Below are 24276 nucleotides of genomic sequence, written 5' to 3'. Positions count from 1 at the left end.
TCAGTGCGGATGCGCGCATAGATAGAAGATATGGAGTATGTGTTGGAGCGTAAAAGGGAGTCTAAGGGGTTAACAAAGTCTTTTCCCGTGAGGTGAGGGAGAACGGATGTAAGATAATGTATAGCCTGGGAGTAGTAAAATCCATGCAGGGGTGAAATTGCATATTTCTCAATAGCCTCCTGGAATGGCAAAGGAGTGTGAGTAGGTGTCATCAGATTACGTAGAGTCTTTAAACCAGAGGAGCACCAAGCACCAAAAGGCAAAGAGGCAGTACCATTTTGGAACTCCAGGTTTCCAAGCAAAGGTAGAGAGACTGAGTAATAATATTTGAGACCAAGAGCTTTCCTAGCCATTTTCCACGCCTTAATAGTGGAAGACAATAGTGGGTTATCAAATTGGGGAGATTTTATTTGAGAGGGCCGGGCATGTAGAAGGTAAGCAAGAGAGAGAGGAGCACAAAGCTGAGATTCTAACTTGGTATCTGTGAATACATCGTTGCCACTGAGCCAATCCATAGCGAAACGTAGTAAGCACGCTAGATTGTATTGTTTAATGTTTGGTAGGTTTACACCCCCTTGGCGCACCGATTGCGACATTTTTTTTAGACTTATCCTGGGGCGCTTACGGTTCCATATAAACTTGGAAAGCAAGGTATTAAGTAAAGAAAAGTCGGAGTTAGTGAGAAGAATGGGAGTCATTTGGAGAATATACAGGAGTTTCGGGAAGCTTGCCATTTTAAACAGGTTGCATCTCCCTAACATATTAAGGGGAAGGTTTTGCCATAGGCTAAGTTCAGTCCGTATTTTATGTATGATCGGGGTTATATTACGTGCATAGAGGGTGGAGAGATGTTGTGGTAGAGCCACTCCTAAAAAGGTGATATGTGAGGGGGCCCATCTAAACGGGAAGGGTCTAATCCAACCCAGTCTCGCCTGGCCAAATATGGCCAGGGCTTCAGACTTGGCAAAGTTAATGGAGAAGCCAGCAAAAGACGAAAATCTGTCAATTGCCTCTACCAATACAGGAAGGGAGCATTTAGGGTCAGAGGTACATATAAGTAGGTCATCTGCGAAGGCTATAACTTTGAGTTCGCGATCCCCAACAACAATGCCTCTAAACCCAGGTAGCAGTTGGATATAACGAATAAAAGGTTCCAAGGCCAAATTAAAAAGCAAAGGGGAGAGAGGGCATCCTTGTCTGGTGCCTCTCTCAAGAAAAAAGGAAGAGGAGGCCACATTATTAACTACCACCTGGGCCATCGGAGCAGTGCAGAGGGTCCGCATTAGACTACAGAAATTAGTGCCAAATTGCTGATGGGAGAGCACTCTAAAAAGGTGTGGCCAAGCGATTTTATCGAAGGCCTTTTCGGCATCTAGATTAATAAGAATATTGTCTTCCAAATTATGAAGGCGGGTATGGGAAATAGCAGCTATCGCCGATCTAATACCTTGTACAGATTGTCTGCCTTTAATAAAGCCTAACTGGGCCGGGGAAATGAGATGAGGCAGACAAGACTGTAGACGGTTGGCCATTAGTTTGGTAAGCAATTTGAAGTCTTGGTTAAGAAGTGAGATAGGGCGATAGAAACCCACGAGGGAGGGATCTTTACCCGGCTTGGGTATTACGATTATCCGTGCCTCATTGAAGTATAAGGGTATAGTTCCGGAGGTAAGGATATGATTATATAATTTGGCTAGAGTGGGTGTGAGTTCAGCATTAAGTAATTTATAGTATTCAGCCCCAAAGCCATCAGGGCCTGGGCTCTTGCCGTTTGGTAAAGATTTGATAGTTGTGAGTATCTCTTCCTCAGTTATAGACATCTCGAGAAGGTCCCTGTCATCTCGAGAGAGGACAGGAAGCTGAGCGTAATGCAAAAAGGATTCACCTGTCTCCACGTTATCTGGCTCTGCTGTATATAGGGATTTGTAAAACTGCATAAATTCGGCGCAAATGGCTGTCGGATCTGATATAATAGTGTCTGAAGATTTAACCACCTCAACCCATGTGCGAGTGCGGGGTCCCCGAGCGAGGTTCGCCAAGAGTCTGCCCGATTTATTACCCCATCTAAAAAATTTGTTCCGCTGGTAATCATATCGTGTCTGGGCCTGCTCTGTTAGGAAGGTATCATATACTTGTTTAGCAGTCAGGTATGCCTCTTTATGTGCGGGAGTGTCGGAACGCTTATACGTTCTATAAGTTGAGGTGAGAAGGGAGCTCAGTTCATGGAGGCGGGAGTTAAATGTTTTGCGTTTAGAATTTATGTATGAGATAATGTGGCCCCGGATAACAGCTTTAGAGGCGCTCCAGAACAGTGAGACATCCTCCGCCTGGGCCAAATTATCAGCAACGTAGGTGTGCCAAGTGTGTCTAAGGTGTAGGAGAAAATCCTCAGAGTGAGTAAGATAAGCAGGGAATCGCCAGCATTTGGAAAAACATTGGGGCAACGCAAGCTTAAGAGAAATCATAATAGGGGCATGGTCTGAGATAATAATATTTTTAATCGATGTGTGAGTGACTTTAGGGAAGAGGTGTCGGGATAAGAAAATATAATCAATACGGGAGTGCGTAGAGTGGGGGTGAGAGTAGAAAGAGTAATCACGAAGAAGAGGGTGATGGATACGCCAAGGGTCGGAGAGAGCAAGTTGTGAACAGAGGGAGGAAAGAAGATCACAGCCGGATTTGGAGGATGAAGTACTCACCCCAGACCTGTCCATGGACGGATCGATGACCGTGTTGAAATCTCCTCCTAGGATTAGATTAGAGCTCCCCCAAGAGGAAAGTTTCTGTAGGACAACTGCAAAAAAATCCTGTTGAGAGACATTTGGGGCATATAGATTAAGGAGAGTATACAAGACATTATCAATAATCACATCTAGCAAAATAAATCTCCCATTAGGATCGAGAAACCTTCTGCGTATCGAATATTGTAGGGACTTGTGAAAAAGGATGGCAACTCCCCTGGTCTTATTAGAATAAGGGGCCGAGATACAATCCCCGATCCAGGGGGCACGTAGAGTGTTACGGGGATCGTCCAGCCAATGTGTTTCCTGTAGGAAGGTGATGTGAGGGGTCAAACGGTGGAGGTGGGAGAGCACTTTCTTGCGCTTCACTGGAGCGTTAAGGCCCTCCACATTCCATGATACTATATTGAAGGCAAGGAGTGGGGTATCCTCCGCGGCGGCGGGGGGAGTAGGAGCAGGGTCAGCTATATCAGCCTATACCGATGGATGGGAATGCAAGAAAAAATATACTAGAGGTAAAGTAGGGCCCCTGCCCGTCCCAGCGAGCGGGAAGGGGTTGACCCATGGAGGATCGGGGTCGGCAGATCCGGCAGGTGCAACCAACAATATTAAACAGTAACATAAAAAACAAACAAGAAAAACAAGAAAATTTACAGCTCATTGTATACACAGAGCTGCGCAATTATTCCTCTCCACGTGACCTACAGATGGAGAAGAAAAAGAGAGAAAAACATGCATGCAAGCAATAATAACAGTGCAACAGTCAAGTGGGTAAACTCGAGAAGTGTGCCTTGGCGAGTGTTATGTCATCGAAGAACAACGGCTTGCCGTCCTCGAAGATCCGCAGCCGGGCCGGGTACAGGAGAGAGAATTTAATTTTGGCGTTAAACAGTTGCTTGCACAACGGGGCAAACTCCTTGCGTTTAGCAGCGACAATGGTGGAAAAATCCTGAAATATCAAGAGCCGATCTCCGTTGTAGGTTAAGCTATCCGTCTTCCGGTAGTGGTCTAGGAGTCGAGCTTTGTCGGCATAATTAAGGATTTTCATGATCACCGGGCGAGGGCGACCAGAGTTTGTTTTACGTTCAGGGCCGATTCTGTGTGCCCGCTCAATAGCCAGAGGGGCACCTTTGAGATCCATGGCCAGTTGTTGCGGTATCCAGTTAGAAAGAAGGTCAAGTAACTCACGGCCTTTGACCGATTCGGGGATACCCACCACCCGGAGATTACTTCTGCGTCCGCGATTCTCCAAATCATCTAGCTACTGGGTCAGATCCGAAATGTCACTTTGCTGTGAATTAATGGTGAGTTGTGCTGCATGCAAATCATCCTCCAGGGTAGACACCCTCTGTTCGACGTCATCTAAGCGGCCAGAGTGTTGAGTTAATTTGGATAGAGTAGAGTCAATAGCTTCTCTAATGCCCGCCAGCTTTTCATCTAGCAGAGGGCCCAGCACCGCCGCAATATCCGCAGGTTTCATTTTGGGAGGCTTACTTGCCGGAGCAGACTTGCGTTTTTGTAAGGACCTGGAACGGGTGACAGAGCAATCTGAATCAGACGAGTGTCCCCACACAGTATCGCCTCGGGTTGTAGAGGCAGGGTCAGCAATTGACATCGGGGTGGGTATGAGAAATTTTTCCATAAAAATAAGCGGGCAACGGAGGACCGATTTATACAGTAGGAGTCGCCTCACGCAAGGAGCAAGCTATAATGAGGTCACATGGAGAGGAAAAAAAAAGGGGAAGTATAACAGGTTACATCCCAACGAGTAGTAGCTCAGGACCGGTAGGCATCAGTCCGTGAACAGCGCACATGGGCGAGGAGAAATGTCACACAGGTGTAGAAGCCGGCATGGTTTTATGGGTGGAGCAGGTGTGAGAATAGGCAGAAGTATAGAAATATATTTATAGTGGCTGTGAGTTGTCTAATCTAAAAGTCGCCACAAGAGGGAGCTAGAGTTACAGCCAGTTCTAGCTATGGAGTGAGGAGAGAGTTGTGCCAGTCACAAGATGGCCGCCACCTGTAAATAAGACACGGATCCTCCGGAGGTCCCCGGGTCGTTAATCCCCGCCAGTGAGGGGGAGATCTGTCTTGCAAGGATGTGTGAGGTGGGGGTCGGAGGGCAGGCGCCTGGAGAGGCCGGGGATCGGCAAGTAGAGCTCAAAGTCCGGGCGGCGCCAACCACAAGATGGCCGCCGGCCGCCAGTCACACTCGTCCCGGCTCTTACCTCCCGCAGATTGTCCGGCCGCCGGTCTCCTGTGAGGGTCAGTACTTGATGGGTGAGCTCTTGGGTGTCAGGGAGCGCCGCTCAGGTGGGAGAGGGGGTCCGCAGAATCGCCGCACCAGGTCCAGCGGACCGACGGCTCCACTCCCAAATCGAGGCCCCGGCTTCTTGAGGAGGGGAAGGCCGCAACCTGCAGAAGCCCTGATAAGGGCTCCCCGGCTCTGCAACCGAGCCCCTCTGGTGCTTAGTGATCAGGGAAGCAGGTGGTCCAGTACAGAGGTGCTTGGAGACCCGTGAAATAGGTTTTATGTTGGTTTTATGAGCGGGGCCAGCAGGAGCTCATAGAGAAGGCTTCCTCTCAGTTTGCAGGCTAGGCCACGCCCCCGACGGCATGGAGGTTGAACGCCATATCTTAGCTCGGAAGGGCATTCCAAACAAAGTCATTCCTACTCTGATCCAAGCTTGGAAGGGAGTAACGTCTAAGCATTACCATCGGATTTGGAAGAAGTATGTGTCTTGGTGTGAATCCAAGAAGTTTCCAACGGTGGAGTTTCAACTAGGACGTTTTCTCCTATTTCTGCAAGCAGGTGTGGATGTGGGCCTACGCTTGGGCTCCATAAAGGTCCAGATTTCGGCCTTGTCCATTTTCTTCCAGAAACAATTGGCTGCTCTCCCTGAGGTTCAGACATTCAAAGGAGTTCTGCTCATCCAACCACCTTTTGTGCCTCCTACGGCACCTTGGGATCTTAACATGGTGTTTCAATTCCTGCAATCTGATTGGTTTAAGCCTTTACAGGAGGTAGACGTAAAGTTTCTTACTTGGAAGGCGGTCACACTGTTTGTAAAAAGAAACGTTTGCCGCACCTGTGTATGTAAATTTGAGCAGCTCTGTATAAAATTGATAATTGTGTGATAGGAAACAAAGCGCTAAATGTAAACAATGCTAAATTAGGAAGGAAAAGGTTAAAAGGAATTTGTTAAAAGAAAAGTTAAAGGAGAGAAAAAAATATAATGATTAAAATAATGTTTAGGCTCTTTTTTTTATTATTGCAGCTTCTTACGGTAGGTAATAGTCCATATTGCGCCGTACACCACCTCTATTCACTAAGCTTTCCCTGTGCTCTAACCTTATGCTCTGGTGTTCTGTAGCCGGAGCTGCTTGTTGCCGGGTGCTTCGTTCAGCGTGGCTGTGTGCGGCTGGTCTCCTCGCGACTTTGTGCCAGCGTCTTTGCTTGCTTCCGGATTAGCGGCTGTCGGCTTTCCAACGCGTTTCGTGCATGCGCACTGTTGGCATTGGCATCTGCAAGATGTGTGTCAGAATTAAGGGCATTGTCGCACAAGAGCCTCTACTTGAATTTCCTTGAGGATAGAGCTGAGCTCCGAACGTGTCAGCAATTTCTTCCAAAGGTTGTGTCGACTTTTCATATCAACCAACCTATTGTGGTGCCAGTGGCTACTGACACCTCGATTGCCTCAAAGTCCTTGGATGTTGTACGAGCTTTGAAATTATGGGGGTAATTCCAAGTTGATCGCAGCAGGAAATTTTTTAGCAGTTGGGCAAAACCATGTGCACTGCAGGGGGGGCAGATATAACATGTGCAGAGAGAGATAGATTTGGGTGTGGTGAGCTCAATCTGCAATCTAAATTGCAGTGTAAAAATAAAGCAGCCAGTATTTACCCTGCACAGAAACAAAATTTCTCTAACGTCCTAGTGGATGCTGGGGACTCCGTCAGGACCATGGGGAATAGCGGCTCCGCAGGAGACAGGGCACAAAAGCAAGCTTTTAGGATCACATGGTGTGTACTGGCTCTTCCCCCTATGACCCTCCTCCAAGCCTCAGTTAGGTTTTTGTGCCCGTCCGAGCAGGGTGCAATCTAGGTGGCTCTCCTAAAGAGCTGCTTAGAAAAAGTTTTTAGGTTTATTATTTTCAGTGAGTCCTGCTGGCAACAGGCTCACTGCATCGAGGGACTTAGGGGAGAGATTTTCAACTCACCTGCGTGCAGGATGGATTGGAGTCTTAGGCTACTGGACATAGCTTCAGAGGGAGTCGGAACACAGGTCACCCTGGGGTTCGTCCCGGAGCCGCGCCGCCGATCCCCCTTACAGATGCTGAAGATCGAGGGTCCGGAAACAGGCGGCAGAAGGCTCTTCAGCCTTCATGAAGGTAGCGCACAGCACTGCAGCTGTGCGCCATTGTTGCTACACACTTCACACTGAACGGTCACGGAGGGTGCAGGGCGCTGCTGGGGGCGCCCTGGGCAGCAATATTTAATACCTTTGATGGCAAAGAATACATCACATATAGCCATTGAGGCTATATGTATGTATTTAACCCAGGCCAGATATCTCAAAACCCGGGAGAAAAGCCCGCCGAAAAGGGGGCGGGGCTTATTCTCCTCAGCACACAGCGCCATTTTCCTGCTCAGCTCCGCTGTGAGGAAGGCTCCCAGGACTCTCCCCTGCACTGCACTACAGAAACAGGGTAACAAAGAGAAGGGGGGCATATTTTGGCGATATTTATATATTTAAAGCGCATATAACAAAAACAACACCTTTTAGGGTTGTTTATATACATTTTATAGTGCTTTTGGTGTGTGCTGGCAAACTCTCCCTCTGTCTCCCCAAAGGGCTAGTGGGGTCCTGTCTTCGATAAGAGCATTCCCTGTGTGTCTGCTGTGTGTCGGTACGTGTGTGTCGACATGTATGAGGACGATGTTGGTGTGGAGGCGGAGCAATTGCCGGTAATGGTGATGTCACCCCCTAGGGAGTCGACACCGGAATGGATGGCTTTAATTATGGAATTACGTGATAATGTTAGTACATTACAAAAGTCAGTTGACGAAATGAGACGGCCGGAAAACCAGTTAGTACCTGCTCAGGCGTCTCAGACACCGTCAGGGGCTGTAAAACGTCCCTTACCTCAGTCAGTCGACACAGGTACCGACACAGATGAATCTAGTGTCGACGGTGAAGAAACAAACGTATTTTCCAATAGGGCCACACGTTATATGATCACGGCAATGAAGGAGGCTTTGCAGATCTCTGATACTGCAGGTACCTCAAAAAGGGGTATTATGTGGGGGGTGAAAAAACTACCTGTAGCTTTTCCAGAATCAGAGGAATTGAATGACGTGTGTGATGAAGCGTGGGTTAACCCAGATAGAAAACTGCTAATTTCTAAGAAGTTATTGGCATTATACCCTTTCCCACCAGAGGTTAGGGCGCGCTGGGAAACACCCCCTAGGGTGGATAAAGCGCTCACACGTTTATCAAAACAAGTGGCGTTGCCGTCTCCAGATACGGCCGCCCTCAAGGATCCAGCAGATAGGAGGCTGGAAACTACCCTGAAGAGTATATACACGCATACTGGTGTTATACTCCGACCAGCAATAGCCTCAGCCTGGATGTGCAGTGCTGGGGTAGTGTGGTTGGATTCCCTGACTGAAAATATTGATACCCTGGATAGGGACAGTATTTTATTGACTCTAGAGCAATTAAAGGATGCGTTTCTTTATATGCGAGATGCTCAGAGGGATGTTTGCACTCTGGCATCGAGAGTAAGTGCGATGTCCATATCTGCCAGAAGAAGTTTATGGACGCGACAGTGGTCAGGTGATGCGGATTCCAAAAGGCATATGGAAGTATTGCCATATAAAGGAGAGGAATTATTTGGGGTTGGTCTATCGGATCTGGTGGCCACGGCAACTGCCGGCAAATTTACTTTTTTACCTCAGACCCCCTCCCAACAGAAAAAGACACCGTCTTTTCAGCCGCAGTCCTTTCGCTCCTATAAAAACAAGCGGGCAAAAGGACAGTCTTATCTGCCACGAGGCAGAGGAAAGGGTAAGAGAGGGCAGCAAGCAGCCCCTGCCCAGGACCAGAAGCCCGCCCCAGGTTCTACAAAGCCATCAGCATGACGCTGGGGCTTTACAAGCGGACTCAGGAGCGGTGGGGGGTCGACTAAAGATTTTCAGCAATCAGTGGGCTCGCTCACAGGTGGACCCGTGGATCCTGCAGATAGTATCTCAGGGTTACATGTTGGAATTCGAAAGATCTCCCCCTCGCCGTTTCCTAAAGTCTGCTTTACCAACGTCTCCCTCAGAAAGGGCGACGGTATTGGAAGCCATTCACAAGCTGTATTCTCAGCAGGTGATAGTCAAGGTACCCCGCCTACAACAGGGAAAGGGGTATTATTCCACACTATTTGTGGTACCGAAGCCGGACGGTTCGGTAAGACCTATTCTAAATCTGAAATCCTTGAACCTGTACATACAGAAATTCAAGTTCAAGATGGAGTCACTAAGAGCAGTGATAGCGAATCTGGAAGAAGGGGACTTCATGGTGTCCCTGGACATAAAAGATGCTTATCTGCATGTCCCAATTTACCCCTCACACCAAGGGTATCTCAGGTTCGTGATACAAGACTGTCATTATCAGTTTCAAACGCTGCCGTTTGGGTTGTCCACGGCACCTCGGGTCTTTACCAAGGTAATGACCGAAATGATGGTTCTTCTACGAAGAAAAGGCGTATTAATTATCCCTTACTTGGACGATCTCCTGATAAGGGCAAAGTCCAGAGAACAGCTGGAAGTCGGTGTAGCACTAACCCAAGTAGTGCTTCAACAACACGGGTGGATTCTGAATCTTCCAAAATCTCAATTGTCCCCGACAACACGTCTGCTGTTCCTGGGAATGATTCTGGACACGGTTCAGAAAAAGGTGTTTCTCCCGGAGGAGAAAGCAAGGGAGTTATCCGAACTTGTCAGGAACCTCCTAAAACCAGGAAATGTGTCAGTACATCAATGCACAAGAGTCCTGGGAAAGATGGTGGCTTCTTACGAAGCAATTCCATTCGGCAGATTCCATGCACGAATATTTCAGTGGGATCTGCTGGACAAATGGTCCGGATCGCATCTGCACATGCATCAGCGGATAACACTGTCACCAAGGACAAGGTTGTCTCTCCTGTGGTGGTTGCAGAGTGCCCATCTGTTAGAGGGCCGCAGGTTCGGCATACAGGACTGGGTCCTGGTGACTACGGATGCCAGCCTACGGGGCTGGGGAGCAGTCACACAGGGAAGAAACTTCCAGGGTGTATGGTCAAACCTGGAGACGTCTCTTCACATAAATATACTAGAGCTAAGAGCAATCTACAATGCTCTAAGCTTGGCGAAACCGCTGCTTCAGGGTCAGCCGGTGTTGATCCAGTCGGACAACATCACGGCAGTCGCCCACGTAAACAGACAAGGCGGCACGAGAAGCAGAAGAGCAATGACAGAAGCTGCAAGGATTCTTCGCTGGGCGGAAAATCATGTCATAGCACTGTCAGCAGTGTTCATCCCGGGAGTGGACAACTGGGAAGCAGACTTCCTCAGCAGACACGACCTTCACCCGGGAGAGTGGGGACTTCATCCGGAAGTTTTCCACATGATTGTGAACCATTGGGAAAAACCAAAGGTGGACATGATGGCGTCTCGCCTCAACAAAAAACTGGACAGATATTGCGCCAGGTCAAGAGACCCTCAGGCAATAGCTGTGGACGCTCTGGTAACACCGTGGGTGTACCAGTCAGTGTATGTGTTTCCTCCTCTGCCTCTCATACCAAAGGTACTGAGAATTATACGGAAAAGGGGAGTAAGAACAATACTAGTGGCTCCGGATTGGCCAAGAAGAACTTGGTATCCGGAACTTCAAGAGATGCTCACGGAAGATCCGTGGCCTCTACCTCTAAGAAGGGATCTGCTTCAGCAGGGACCTTGTATGTTCCAAGACTTACCGCGACTGCGTTTGACGGCATGGCGGTTGAACGCCGGATTCTAAAAGAAAAGGGCATTCCAGAGGAAGTTATTCCTACCTTGATTAAAGCTAGGAAGGAAGTGACCGCACAACATTATCACCGCATTTGGAGAAAATATGTTGCGTGGTGTGAGGCCAAGAAGGCCCCAACGGAAGAATTTCAATTGGGTCGATTCCTACATTTCCTGCAGGCAGGATTGTCTATGGGCCTCAAATTGGGGTCTATTAAAGTTCAAATTTCGGCCTTATCAATCTTCTTCCAGAAAGAATTGGCTTCAGTGCCTGAAGTACAAACTTTTGTCAAGGGTGTACTACATATACAACCCCCAATTGTGCCTCCAGTGGCACCGTGGGATCTAAACGTAGTTTTGGAATTTCTCAAATCTCATTGGTTTGAGCCTCTCAAATCGGTAGATTTGAAGTATCTTACATGGAAAGTAACCATGCTATTGGCCCTGGCTTCAGCCAGGAGAGTTTCAGAGTTGGCGGCTTTATCGTACAAAAGCCCATATCTGATTTTCCATTCGGACAGGGCAGAACTGCGGACACGTCCTCATTTTCTCCCTAAGGTGGTTTCGGCTTTTCACTTGAACCAGCCTATTGTGGTGCCTGCGGCTACTAGCGACTTGGAGGACTCCAAGTTACTGGACGTTGTCAGAGCATTGAAAATATATATTTCAAGGACAGCTGGAGTCAGAAAATCTGACTCGTTGTTTATCTTGTATGCACCCAACAAGATGGGTGCTCCTGCGTCTAAGCAGACGATTGCTCGTTGGATCTGTAGCACAATTCAACTTGCACATTCTGTGGCAGGCCTGCCACAGCCTAAAACTGTAAAATCCCACTCCACAAGGAAGGTGGGCTCATCTTGGGCGGCTGCCCGAGGGGTCTCGGCATTACAACTTTGCCGAGCAGCTACGTGGTCAGGGGAGAACACGTTTGTAAAATTTTACAAATTTGATACTCTGGCTAAAGAGGACTTGGAGTTCTCTCATTCGGTGCTGCAGAGTCATCCGCACTCTCCCGCCCGTTTGGGAGCTTTGGTATAATCCCCATGGTCCTGACGGAGTCCCCAGCATCCACTAGGACGTTAGAGAAAATAAGAATTTACTTACCGATAATTCTATTTCTCGTAGTCCGTAGTGGATGCTGGGCGCCCATCCCAAGTGCGGATTGTCTGCATTACTTGTACATAGTTATTGTTACAAAAATCGGGTTATTATTGTTGTGAGCCATCTTTGTTAAGAGGCTACTTCTTTGTTATCATACTGTTAACTGGGTTCAGATCACAAGTTGTACGGTGTGATTGGTGTGGCTGGTATGAGTCTTACCCGGGATTCAAGATCCTTCCTTATTGTGTACGCTCGTCCGGGCACAGTACCTAACTGAGGCTTGGAGGAGGGTCATAGGGGGAGGAGCCAGTACACACCATGTGATCCTAAAAGCTTGCTTTTGTGCCCTGTCTCCTGCGGAGCCGCTATTCCCCATGGTCCTGACGGAGTCCCCAGCATCCACTACGGACTACGAGAAATAGAATTATCGGTAAGTAAATTCTTATTAACCCACCCAAATCTAACTCTCTGCAAATTTTTTATCTGCCCCCCCTGCAGTGCACATGGGTTTGCCCAACTGCTAACAAATTTCCTGCTGCGATCAACTTGGAATTACCCCCTATATGTGAAGAGAACCTCTCGTCACAGGAAGTCGAACGCACTGTTTGTCCTTTATGATCCCAACAAGATTGGATGTCCTGCTTCTAAGCAGACCATTTCTCGCTGGATCAGACTTACTATCCAGCATGTATATTCTACGGCAGGATTGCAGATTCCAAAATCTGTTCAGACCCACTCTACTCGTAAAGCGGGTTCGTCCTGGGCAGCTGCCCGGGGTGTCTCGGCTTTACAGCTTTCCCGAGCAGCTACTTGGTCAGGGTCAAACACTTTTGCTACGTTCTACAAGTTCGATACTTTGGCCTTTGAGGACCTAAAGTTTGGTCAATCTGTTCTGCAGGAACCTCAGCACTCTCTCTCCCATACTGGGAGCTTTGGTACATCCCCATGGTACTAAATTGGACCCTAGCATCCTCTAAGACGTAAGAGAAAATAGGATTTTATATACCTACCGGTAAATCCTTTTCTCGTAGTCCGTAGTAGATGCTGGGCGCCCGTCCAGTGCTTCGATTTCCTGCATTGTTACTTGGTTAAGTATTGTTGGTTCAGCCGTTGCTGAATCGTTTCACGTTGGTTAGCTTGGCTTTCCTTTTGTTACAGTATGTGTGAGCTGGTGTAAATCTCACCACTATCTGTATATTTCCTTCTCTCAAAGTATGTCCGTCTCCTCGGGCACAGTTTCTTGACTGAGTCTGGTAGGAGGGGCATAGAAGGAGGAGCCAACCCACACTATTAAACTCTTAAAGTGCCAGTGGCTCCTATTGGACCCGTCTATACCCCCATGGTACTAAATTGGACCCCAGCATCCTCTACGGACTACGAGAAAAGGATTTACCTGTAGGTACAGGTTGAGTATCCCATATCCAAATATTCCAAAATACGGAATATTTCAAAATACGGAATTTTCTCTGACGTCCTAAGTGGATGCTGGGACTCCGTAAGGACCATGGGGAATAGCGGCTCCGCAGGAGACTGGGCACAACTATAAAGAAAGCTTTAGACTACTGGTGTGCACTGGCTCCTCCCACTATGACCCTCCTCCAGACTTCAGTTAGATTCTTGTGCCCGGCTGAGCTGGATGCACACTAGGGGCTCTCCTGAGCTCCTAGAAAGAAAGTATATTTTAGGTTTTTTATTTTACAGTGAGATCTGCTGGCAACAGACTCACTGCAGCGAGGGACTAAGGGGAGAAGAAGCGAACCTACCTAACAGGTGGTAGTTTGGGCTTCTTAGGCTACTGGACACCATTAGCTCCAGAGGGATCGACCGCAGGACCCGACCTTGATGTTCGTTCCCGGAGCCGCGCCGCCGTCCCCCTTACAGAGCCAGAAGCATGAAGAGGTCCGGAAAATCGGCGGCAGAAGACTTCGGTCTTCACCAAGGTAGCGCACAGCACTGCAGCTGTGCACCATTGCTCCTCATGTACACCTCACACTCCGGTCACTGATGGGTGCAGGGCGCTGGGGGGGTGGGGTGCCCTGAGGGCAATATTACACACCTTGGCTGGCAAATATACACCATATATAGTCCCAGAGGCTATATAGGTGTAAATTAATACCCCTGCCAGAGTTTCAAAAACGCGGGAGAAGTCCGCCGAAAAAGGGGCGGGGCTAACTCCCTCAGCACACTGGCGCCATTTTTCCCTCACAGCTCCGCTGGAAGGAAGCTCCCTGGCTCTCCCCTGCAGTCTACAAGCTACAGAAGGGTAAAAAAGAGAGGGGGGGGCACTAAATTTAGGCGCAGTATATATATATATGTGTGTGCTGGCATACTCTCTCTCTGTCTCCCCAAAGGGCTTTGTGGGGTCCTGTCCTCTGTCAGAGCATTCCCTGTGTGTATGCGGTGTGTCGGTACGGCTGTGTCGACATGTTTGATGAGGAGGCTTATGTGGAGGCGGAGCAAATGCCTGTAAATGTGATGTCACCCCCTGCGGGGTCGACACCTGAGTGGATGGTTCTGTGGAAGGAATAACGCGACAGTGTCGACTCCTTGCATAAAAGGTTTGACGACATACCTACTATGGGACAGCCGGCTTCTCAGCCTGTGCCTGCCCAGGCGTCTCAAAAGCCATCAGGGGCTCTAAAACGCCCGCTACCTCAGATGGCAGACACAGATGTCGACACGGATACTGACTCCAGTGTCGACGACGATGAGACTAATGTAACTTCCAATAGGGCCACACGTTACATGATTGAGGCAATGAAAAATGTGTTGCACATTTCTGATGTTACCCCCGGTACCACAAAAAAGGGTATTATGTTTGGAGAGAAAAAATTACCAGTAGCTTTTCCTCCATCTGAGGAGTTAAATGACGTGTGTGAAGAAGCGTGGGCTTCTCCTGATAAGAAACTGGTAATTTCTAAGAGGTTACTAATGGCGTACCCTTTCCCGCCAGAGGATAGGTCACGCTGGGAAACATCCCCTAGGGTGGATAAAGCGCTCACACCCTTGTCAAAGAAGGTGGCACTACCGTCTCCGGATACGGCCGCCCTGAAGGAATCTGCTGATAGAAAGCAGGAGGCTATCCTGAAGTCTATATATACACACACAGGTGTTATACTGAGGCCAGCTATTGCGTCAGCATGGATGTGCAGTGCTGCAGCTGCGTGGTCAGATTCCCTGTCGGAAAATATTGATACCCTAGACAGGGACACTATATTGCTAACCGTAGAGCATATTAAAGACGCACTTTTATACATGAGGGATGCACAGAGGGATATTTGCCGGCTGGCATCCAAAATTAGTGCAATGTCCATTTCTGCCAGGAGAGGGTTATGGACTCGGCAGTGGACAGGAGATGCAGATTCCAAAAGGCACATGGAAGTTCTGCCTTATAAGGGTGAGGAGTTGTTCGGGGATGGTCTCTCGGACCTCGTTTCCACAGCAACAGCTGGGAAGTCTACATTTTTACCCCATGTTCCCTCACAACCAAAGAAAGCACTGTATTATCAGGTACAGTCCTTTCGGCCCAATAGGGGCAAGCGGGTTAAGGGCGCGTCCTTTCTGCCCAGAGGCAGAGGTAGGGGGAAAAAGCTGCAGCATACAGCCAGTTCCCAGGAGCAAAAGTCCTCCCCCCGCTTCCTCTAAATCCACAGCATGACGCTGGGGCTCCACAGGCGGAGCCAGGTACGGTGGGGGCCCGTCTCAAATATTTCAGCAATCAGTGGGCTCGCTCACGGGTGGATCCCTGGATCTTTCAAATAGTATCTCAGGGGTACAAGCTGGAATTCGAGACGTCTCCCCCCCGCTGTTTCCTCAAATCTGCCTTACCAACCACTCCCTCAGGCAGGGAGGCAGTGTTACAGGCAATTCACAAGCTGTATTCACAACAGGTGATAGTAAAGGTGCCCCTACTTCAACAAGGACAGGGTTACTATTCCACAATGTTTGTGGTACCGAAACCGGACGGTTCGGTGAGACCCATTTTAAATTTGAAATCCTTGAACACATATATAAAAAAATTCAAGTTCAAGATGGAATCGCTCAGGGCGATTATTGCAAGCCTGGACGAGAGGGATTACATGGTATTGAAGGACACAAACGGGAGAACAACCATAAGGAGGTTGTCACCCAGAGAAGGCTTACTTGGTGGTGCACTCTTTTTTAAATCGAAATTGTTATAAAATTAAAACTTAACATTTATTAAGATCATTAAAAATAGAGGGTCAAATAAATCTACAAACAAAACAAGACAAAAGAGGTCAGTCAAAATTGACCTAAGATGATCCTGAGCCATAGCATAATTTTTACGTGGTGCCTGTTCATTCTATTATATGAATGAATATGATCTCACAGTAGGTGGATCCATATATGGCCACGTATCTGCTACTTTTGTAGATATGAAATCAAGAAAAATCCTTTTTATTAAAATAGATAATTAAATAATGTAGGTAGTGCGCTGTTAACAATGTTGCAAGAGCAGCCCATCAAACGCCACTTCTAGCATACAATAGTTAAAGAAAATATGTGAAACAATAAGTGAAAATATAAGTTAAATGAACAATACGGGTAGCTAGAAAAGTATCTGGAGATTTATCTCACTAGATTAAGAAATCTCTTACTGAAAGCATATACCCGATAAGCGGTGCCTGTTGAATCTATTACAGTGTGATCCCTTAAATAGGAAGAAATAGTAGTCCTCTAAAAGGGCAGGAATGGAGTAGCTACACGTTTCTAAATTTGATTACATTTGGAGTCAAAATTTAGTACATCAAGGAGTAATCAATTAGACAGTCTAATGTTCAATGACCTCTTTCAATTGAGAGGTCTGATGCATTACACCCAATGTATCAGAAATTCATAAATAGAAAAAATACACCATTGGTCTCTCTCTTTTAGATGAACTAGCAGCTTATATTAGTTAATCTGTTCCTTTCCAGGGAATCGATGATTGGTATAGCAGAAAACCAAAAGACATGAGGTTCATATAGTACAGTAATTTCCCATGGAGATATACACTTATTTTTATCTACCTTCATGGCATGGTATAAGGGAAAGAACCATCAGGTCCATAGCTTTCTCATAATCAGACCCCACACATAGTAATATTTAGCATGAAACAATAAAGAAATTCTGTGTATTGTAGCTAACAATGACAACCATGTATCTAAAGATCATATGCTCTGTTATAAAGCGTTAGGCTGCTAAATAATGTTGGGAATGAGTAGGAGAAAGAATAAGCACTTCCCGGCAATACCAGACTGGTTCCCCTATCTGCTATCGTCTCATGTGCAACTAAGTGCAGTGAATGAGGCCGTTGAGAGTTCAGGTAACATCTGATACCGGGATGGAAGAAAGAAGTGCGAGTCGCTTCTGCTGTCCCGCAAAGAACCCCTACTTCCCTGTTGTGCCGCCACAGTGCAGAGACCGTAGGGGAACTGAGTTGGATGAGAGAGCCGCTCTGAAATTTAGCGTGTGTGGATCACCATTCCTGTGTGTACGAACAGATGCAGGGAACCGCTCACGTGACCAGACGCCGGGTCGGGCTGAGGATTCCACGCCCCCGGAAACCATGTACGTCTGGTATGCCGATGACGTACGTTTCACTGAAGCTTGTTCACATCGGTAATCGTATCTACAGCACCTTGTATTCCCAGGTGGTCTCCCATCCAAGTACTAACCAGGCCCAACACTGCTTAGCTTCCAAGATCAGATGAGATTGGGCGTATTCAGTGTGGTGTGGCTGTAGATTGTATCACTGGACATCAAGGATGCTTACCTGCATGTCCCCATTTACCATCCTCACCAGGAGTACCTCAGATTTGTGGTACAGGATTGTCATTACCAATTCCAGACGTTGCCGTTCGGTCTATCCACGGCTCCGAGGGTCTTTACCAAGGTAATGGCCGAAATGATGATACTCCTTCGAAAGAAGGGAGTTTTAATTATCCCGTACTTGGACGATCTCCTGATAAAGGCGAGGTCCAGGGAGCAGTTGTTGGTCGGGGTAGCACTATCTCGGGAGGTGCTACAACAGCACGGCTGGGTTCTAAATATTCCAAAGTCACAGCTGATCCCTACGACACGTCTACTGTTCCTGGGGATGGTTTTGGACACAGAACAGAAAAAAGTGTTTCTCCCGGAGGAGAAGGCCAAGGAGCTGTCATCTCTAGTCAGAGGCCTCCTAAAACCAAAACAGGTGTCGGTGCATCACTGCACGCGGATCCTGGGAAAGATGGTAGCTTCCTACGAAGCAATTCCATTCGGCAGGTTCCATGCAAGAACCTTTCAGTGGGACCTATTGGACAAGTGGTCCGGATCGCATCTTCAGATGCATCGGCTGATAACCCTGTCTCCAAGGACCAGGGTGTCTCTGCTGTGGTGGCTGCAGAGTGCTCATCTTCAAGAGGGCCGCAGATTCGGCATACAGGACTGGGTCCTGGTGACCACGGATGCCAGCCTTCGAGGCTGGGGGGCAGTCACACAGGGAAGAAACTTCCAAGGACTATGGTCAAGTCAGGAGACTTCCCTGCACATAAATATTCTGGAACTGAGGGCCATTTACAATGCCCTAAGTCAGGCAAAACCCCTGCTTCAAAACCAGCCGGTACTGATCCAGTCAGACAACATCACAGCGGTCGCCCATGTAAACCGACAGGGCGGCACGAGAAGCAGGACGGCGATGGCAGAAGCCACAAGGATTCTCCGATGGGCGGAAAATCACGTGTTAGCACTGTCAGCAGTGTTCATTCCGGGAGTGGACAACTGGGAAGCAGACTTCCTCAGCAGGCACGACCTCCACCCGGGAGAGTGGGGACTTCATCCAGAAGTCTTCCAAATGATTGTAAACCGTTGGGAAAGGCCACAGGTGGACATGATGGCATCCCGCCTAAACAAAAAGCTAGAAAGATATTGCGCCAGGTCGAGAGACCCTCAGGCGATAGCTGTGGACGCTCTAGTGACACCGTGGGTGTACCGGTCGGTATGTGTGTTCCCTCCTCTTCCTCTCATACCAAAGGTACTGAGGATAATAAGGAGAAGAGGAGTAAGAACTATACTCATTGTTCCGGATTGGCCAAGAAGAGCTTGGTACCCGGAACTTCAAGAAATGATCTCAGAGGACCCATGGCCTCTGCCGCTCAGACAGGACCTGCTACAGCGGGGGCCCTGTCTGTTCCAAGACTTACCGCGGCTGCGTTTGACGGCATGGCGGTTGAAAACCGGATCCTGAAGGAAAGGGGCATTCCGGAAGAAGTCATTCCTACGCTGATTAAAGCTAGGAAAGAAGTTACCGCAAACCATTATCACCGCATTTGGCGAAAATATGTTGCGTGGTGTGAGGCCAGGAAGGCCCCAACGGAGGAATTTCAGCTAGGTCGATTTCTGCACTTCCTGCAGTCAGGGGGTGACTATGGGCCTAAAATTGGGTTCCATTAAGGTCCAGATTTCGGCTCTATCGATTTTCTTCCAGAGAGAACTGGCTTCACTACCTGAAGTTCAGAATTTTGTTAAGGGAGTGCTGCATATTCAGCCCCCTTTTGTGCCTCCAGTGGCACCTTGGGATCTCAACGTGGTGTTGGATTTCCTAAAGTCACATTGGTTTGAGCCACTAAAAACCGTGGATTTGAAATATCTCATGTGGAAAGTGGTCATGTTGTTGGCCTTGGCTTCGGCCAGACGTGTATCAGAATTGGCGGCTTTGTCATGTAAAAGCCCTTATCTGATTTTCCATATGGATAGGGCAGAATTGAGGACTCGTCCCCAGTTTCTCCCTAAAGTGGTATCCGCTTTTCATCTGAACCAACCTATCGTGGTGCCTGCGGCTACTAAAGACTTGGAGGCTTCCACGTTGTTGGACGTAGTCAGGGCCCTGAAAGTCTATGTTTCCAGGACAGCTGGAGTCAGAAAGACTGACTCGCTATTTATCCTGTATGCGCCCAACAAGTTGGGTGCACCTGCTTCAAAGCAGACTATTGCTCGCTGGATCTGTAGTACGATTCAGCTTGCACATTCTGTGGCTGGACTGCCGCATCCTAAATCAGTGAGAGCCCATTCCACGAGGAAGGTGGGCTCTTCTTGGGCGGCTGCCCGAGGGGTCTCTGCTCTACAACTTTGCCGAGCAGCTACTTGGTCGGGGTCAAACACATTTGCAAAATTCTACAAGTTTGACACCCTGGCTGAGGAGTACCTAGAGTTTGCCCATTCGGTGCTGCAGAGTCATCCGCACTCTCCCGCCCGTTTGGGAGCTTTGGTATAATCCCCATGGTCCTTACGGAGTCCCAGCATCCACTTAGGACGTCAGAGAAAATAAGAATTTACTCACCGGTAATTCTATTTCTCGTAGTCCGTAGTGGATGCTGGGCGCCCATCCCAAGTGCGGATTGTCTGCAATACTTGTATATAGTTATTGTTTAACTAAAGGGTTATTGTTGAGCCATCTGTTGAGAGGCACAGTTGTTATCATACTGTTAACTGGGTATTGTATCACGAGTTATACGGTGTGATTGGTGTGGCTGGTATGAGTCTTACCCGGGATTCAAAATCCTTCCTTATTGTGTCAGCTCTTCCGGGCACAGTATCCTAACTGAAGTCTGGAGGAGGGTCATAGTGGGAGGAGCCAGTGCACACCAGTAGTCTAAAGCTTTCTTTATAGTTGTGCCCAGTCTCCTGCGGAGCCGCTATTCCCCATGGTCCTTACGTAGTCCCAGCATCCACTACGGACTACGAGAAATAGAATTACCGGTGAGTGAATTCTTATTTTTTGAGTAGGACTGAGATAGTGAAACCTTTGTTTTCTGATGGCTCAATGTACACAAACTTTGTTTAATTCACAAAGTTGCTAAACATATTGTATTTAATGACCTTCAGGCTGTGTGTAAGGTGTATATGAAACATAAATGAATTGTGTGAATGTAGACACACTTTGCTTAATGCACAAAGTTATTAAAAATATTGGCTAAAATGACCTTCAGGCTGTGTGTATAAGGTGTATATGAAACATAAATGTATTCTGTGCTTAGATTTAGGTCCCATCACCATGATATCTCATTATGGTATGCAATTATTCCAAAATACGGAATAATCCGATATCCAGAATACTTCTGGTCCCAAGCATTTTGGATAAGGGATACGCAACCTGTATATAAAATCCTATTTTCCTGTAGCCTGGCTATTATCAAATCCTTTATAAAGTTCCATCAGATATCTGACATGCCCGCGATGTGTAGAGTGGTATATTACAGAAAATCATATTTTCTCTAGCATCCATAAGGGATATTGGGAAGACTTAGTACTATGGGGTATAGACGGGGTCCAAAGGAGCCGGTTCACTTTAAATTTCTTCACTGGGTGTGCTGGCTCCTCCCCTCTATGCCCCCTCCCACAGGCAGTTTAGAAAAAAAGTGCCCTCAGGAGAGGATGCACATCTCTGCAGCTCCAGAGAGTTTTCTTCAGTTTCTTTTAAATCCTTACTATTTTCGATATGCTGTTTGGGCAACAGCATACCTGCACCGTGGGAGTTAGGAGGGGGGGTTACCAGCCTTGCGAGGTTTCAGAGCCACTTTCCCGCTGCAGGACCACCGTCCTGAGAGGTTGTTTGTTCAGCGGGGCACTGCGCCTTGGCTGTTGGAATCGCCGCACACCCCTAACAGATGCCTGAAGGTGACGACAGTGGTGAGTACAGGGGGGTCCCCCGGTTCATGGTGCGGCTGAACGCTGGCGCAGCATACGGGACCTTCTTGGGGGGGGGGTCCCCGCTAGAGCCCCCTGTGTACACTGGCTAGCGGTGGCTTAAACTAGCACTTGTGTGATGGTTTTTAAGCACTTTAGGAGACATTGCCAATATAAAAAACTCTGTAGCTCTGGCGCCATTGTGGGGGGGCGGATCTACCTCAGAGTGGGACCAGCGGCATTTTCGCACCTTCCTCTGTTTACTACAGCAGCAGCAGGCACACACAGCTTTTCCTGACACTCAGAAAACGCTGGAAAACTGGTACAGGGTGTAGCAAAGGGGGGGAGCCGCTATTGTACAGAATCTGTGTCCTATATAGAACAAAAATCATTAGTGTTTCACTGATAAAATAAGCTGACAGCCTCACTGGAGCTGTGTAGCTGGGGTGTGCTGGTCTCACATACAGTAAGGGCAGGCTTGATAAGATTTACTGTCTGTGTGTATGTCATTGTGATTTAATGTGAACATGGGTAAACACAAACTATGCAGTGTGTGTGACACTAGATTCTCTCCCTTATCTGATTCTGTTGCATGTGAACAATGCAGCCAATATTCACAACTCAGTGAGGGGGTTGGGGGAGATGGTCAAGAGCCCTCCTGGCTAGGCGCCCTTAAGAATATGATGTCTGATATGTCATCACAACTCACTGCTAATGTTAAGAAAACTCAGCTACTGCAAAAGGCTGTTGCAGACTTAGCTGCCAGGGCAGATGTTACACAGCCCCCCTCTCTAACTCAGGACCACTAAAGCGTGGTTTACCTGCCTTACTATCTGATTCAGATGAGGATATACAGGAGGATGGGGATGACTTGGATTACGCTTCTGCTCAGGGTATTGAACCCCTCATTCTGGCTATACGGGACGTGTTAAAGCTCCCTCTAGAGGATGCTGCGTCACAGCAGTTGTTTTTCTTTACACAAAAACAAGCCTTATGTCACTTTCCCTGATTCTGCAGAGTTAGAGGACCTGTTTAAGTTAGCCTGCAAAAATCCAGACAAAAAATACCAAGTGTCAAAAAGATTTTTGCACACTTTCCCATTTGCTCCTGAAGGTAGGAAATTCTGGGAAGAACATCTGTGAGTTGATGTATGGGTCTCTCGACTGTCAAAAAAGGCGGTGCTGCCTGCCCCGGGCTCCTTTTACCATAAAGGACCCTGGGGCCAGAAAAATAGAGACTACACTAAAGTCTATCTACACAGCAGCAGGTGTATCGCAAAGGCTGGTTATAGCGGGTTGCTGGATGACCCATGCCATTCACACGTGGGCTCCTCAAATTCAGGAGGGCCTCTCTGGGGATATTCCTCTGGTCCTGTGTGACTCGCTCAAGGAGTTGGGCAATATTAATGCTAGGATTTCTGCCATGGCAGTGTCTGCCTTGTGGTTGCGTCATTGGAAATCGGACGCAGAATCCAAGTGCAGTGTGGAATCTCTCCCCTTTTCTGGGGAATGGCTCTTTGGGGTTGAGTTGGATACGTGGATTTCCAAAGTCACTGCAGGAAAATCCACGTTTCTCCCCCTCTGGGGCCCCGCCGGCTAGGCGTTCCTACCCAGGGCCGTCTGTTCAGTCCTTTCGGTCTAACAGATTTCGATCTAGGGCCAGATGTGCCTCCAATGCGGCTAGAGGCACCAGAGGTAAGACAAGAAGACCTGCAAACACCGGTTCTCAGTGGAAACACGAACTGGTGCTCTGTTCCTAAGTCCTCAGCATGACGGTGCCCACCCACCCCGAGGGGATCTCTAGGTGGGAGCTCGACTGCGTCACTTCAGCCGCATCTGGGAGGTTTCCTGCCAGGATACCTGGGTCAAGGACCTCATTTCCCAGGGCTACAAGCTGGAGTTCAACGGTGCTCCTCCCCAATGATTTTTCAAATCAAATTTACCATCTTTGTAGGATACGCAAGTTACGTTGCAACAGGCCATCCAAAAGTTGTTCCAGTACCAATACCACAATGAGGAAAGGGTTATTACTCCAACCTGTTTGTGGTACCGAAGCCGGACGGTTCGGTAAGACCCATTTTGAATCTAAAGTCCTTGAACCCTTACATGAAGGTTTTCAAGTTCAGAATGGAATCCTTGAGAGCAGTAATTGCGGGCCTGGAAGAACAGGAATTTATGGTTTCCTTGGATATCAAGGACGCCTACCTTCATATTCCAGTTTGGCCATCTCATCAGGCTTATATGAGGTTTGCCCTATTGGACAATCACTACCAGTTCCAGGCACTGCTCTTCGGCCTGTCCACAGCTCTGAGGGTATTCACAAAAGTAATGGCGGAGATGATGTTCCAGCTCCGAGTCCAGGAGGTCAATGTTGTCCCTTACCTGGGCGATCTCCTGATAAAAGCAAGATCCAGGGAGATTTATTGCTCCATATCGACCGCACTATTCAACTTCTGTCACACCATGGGTGGATTCTCAATTTACAGAAGTCCGACCTCGAGCCAACTCAGCGGCTCCTGTTCCTGGGGATGTTACTGGATACTGTGGCCCAGAAAGTATTCCTCCTGGAGGAAAAAGCGAGAACACTTCAGGAGATGGTCCACATGGTGCTCCGACCTGCTCGAGTATCCATCCAACTTTGCATAAGATTGTTGGGGAAGATGGTTGCCTCTTACGAGGCAATCCAATATGGGAGGTTCCATGCCAGAACATTTCAATTGGATCTCCTGAGCAAG

General features: G+C 48.0%; 1 protein-coding gene and 1 non-coding gene across 3 annotated transcripts in view; one reads left to right on the top strand and one right to left on the bottom strand.

Moving 5' to 3' along the window:
* The window catches only part of EHHADH (enoyl-CoA hydratase and 3-hydroxyacyl CoA dehydrogenase), a 244519-nt gene that overhangs the window by 59667 nt on the left and 160576 nt on the right, over positions 1-24276 (top strand). The gene's annotated exons all lie outside the window — the stretch shown is intronic.
* On the bottom strand, positions 17506-17624 carry LOC134946616 (5S ribosomal RNA). Its single transcript, XR_010182291.1, has one exon. It is a non-coding gene; the product is annotated as a 5S ribosomal RNA (ribosomal RNA).

The sequence above is a fragment of the Pseudophryne corroboree genome, chromosome 7 (assembly GCF_028390025.1).
Source record: "Pseudophryne corroboree isolate aPseCor3 chromosome 7, aPseCor3.hap2, whole genome shotgun sequence".
NCBI classification, from domain to species: Eukaryota; Metazoa; Chordata; class Amphibia; order Anura; family Myobatrachidae; genus Pseudophryne; species Pseudophryne corroboree.
Note: the sequence above shows the minus strand (reverse complement) of the source record. Positions and strands in the feature narration are given on the sequence as shown.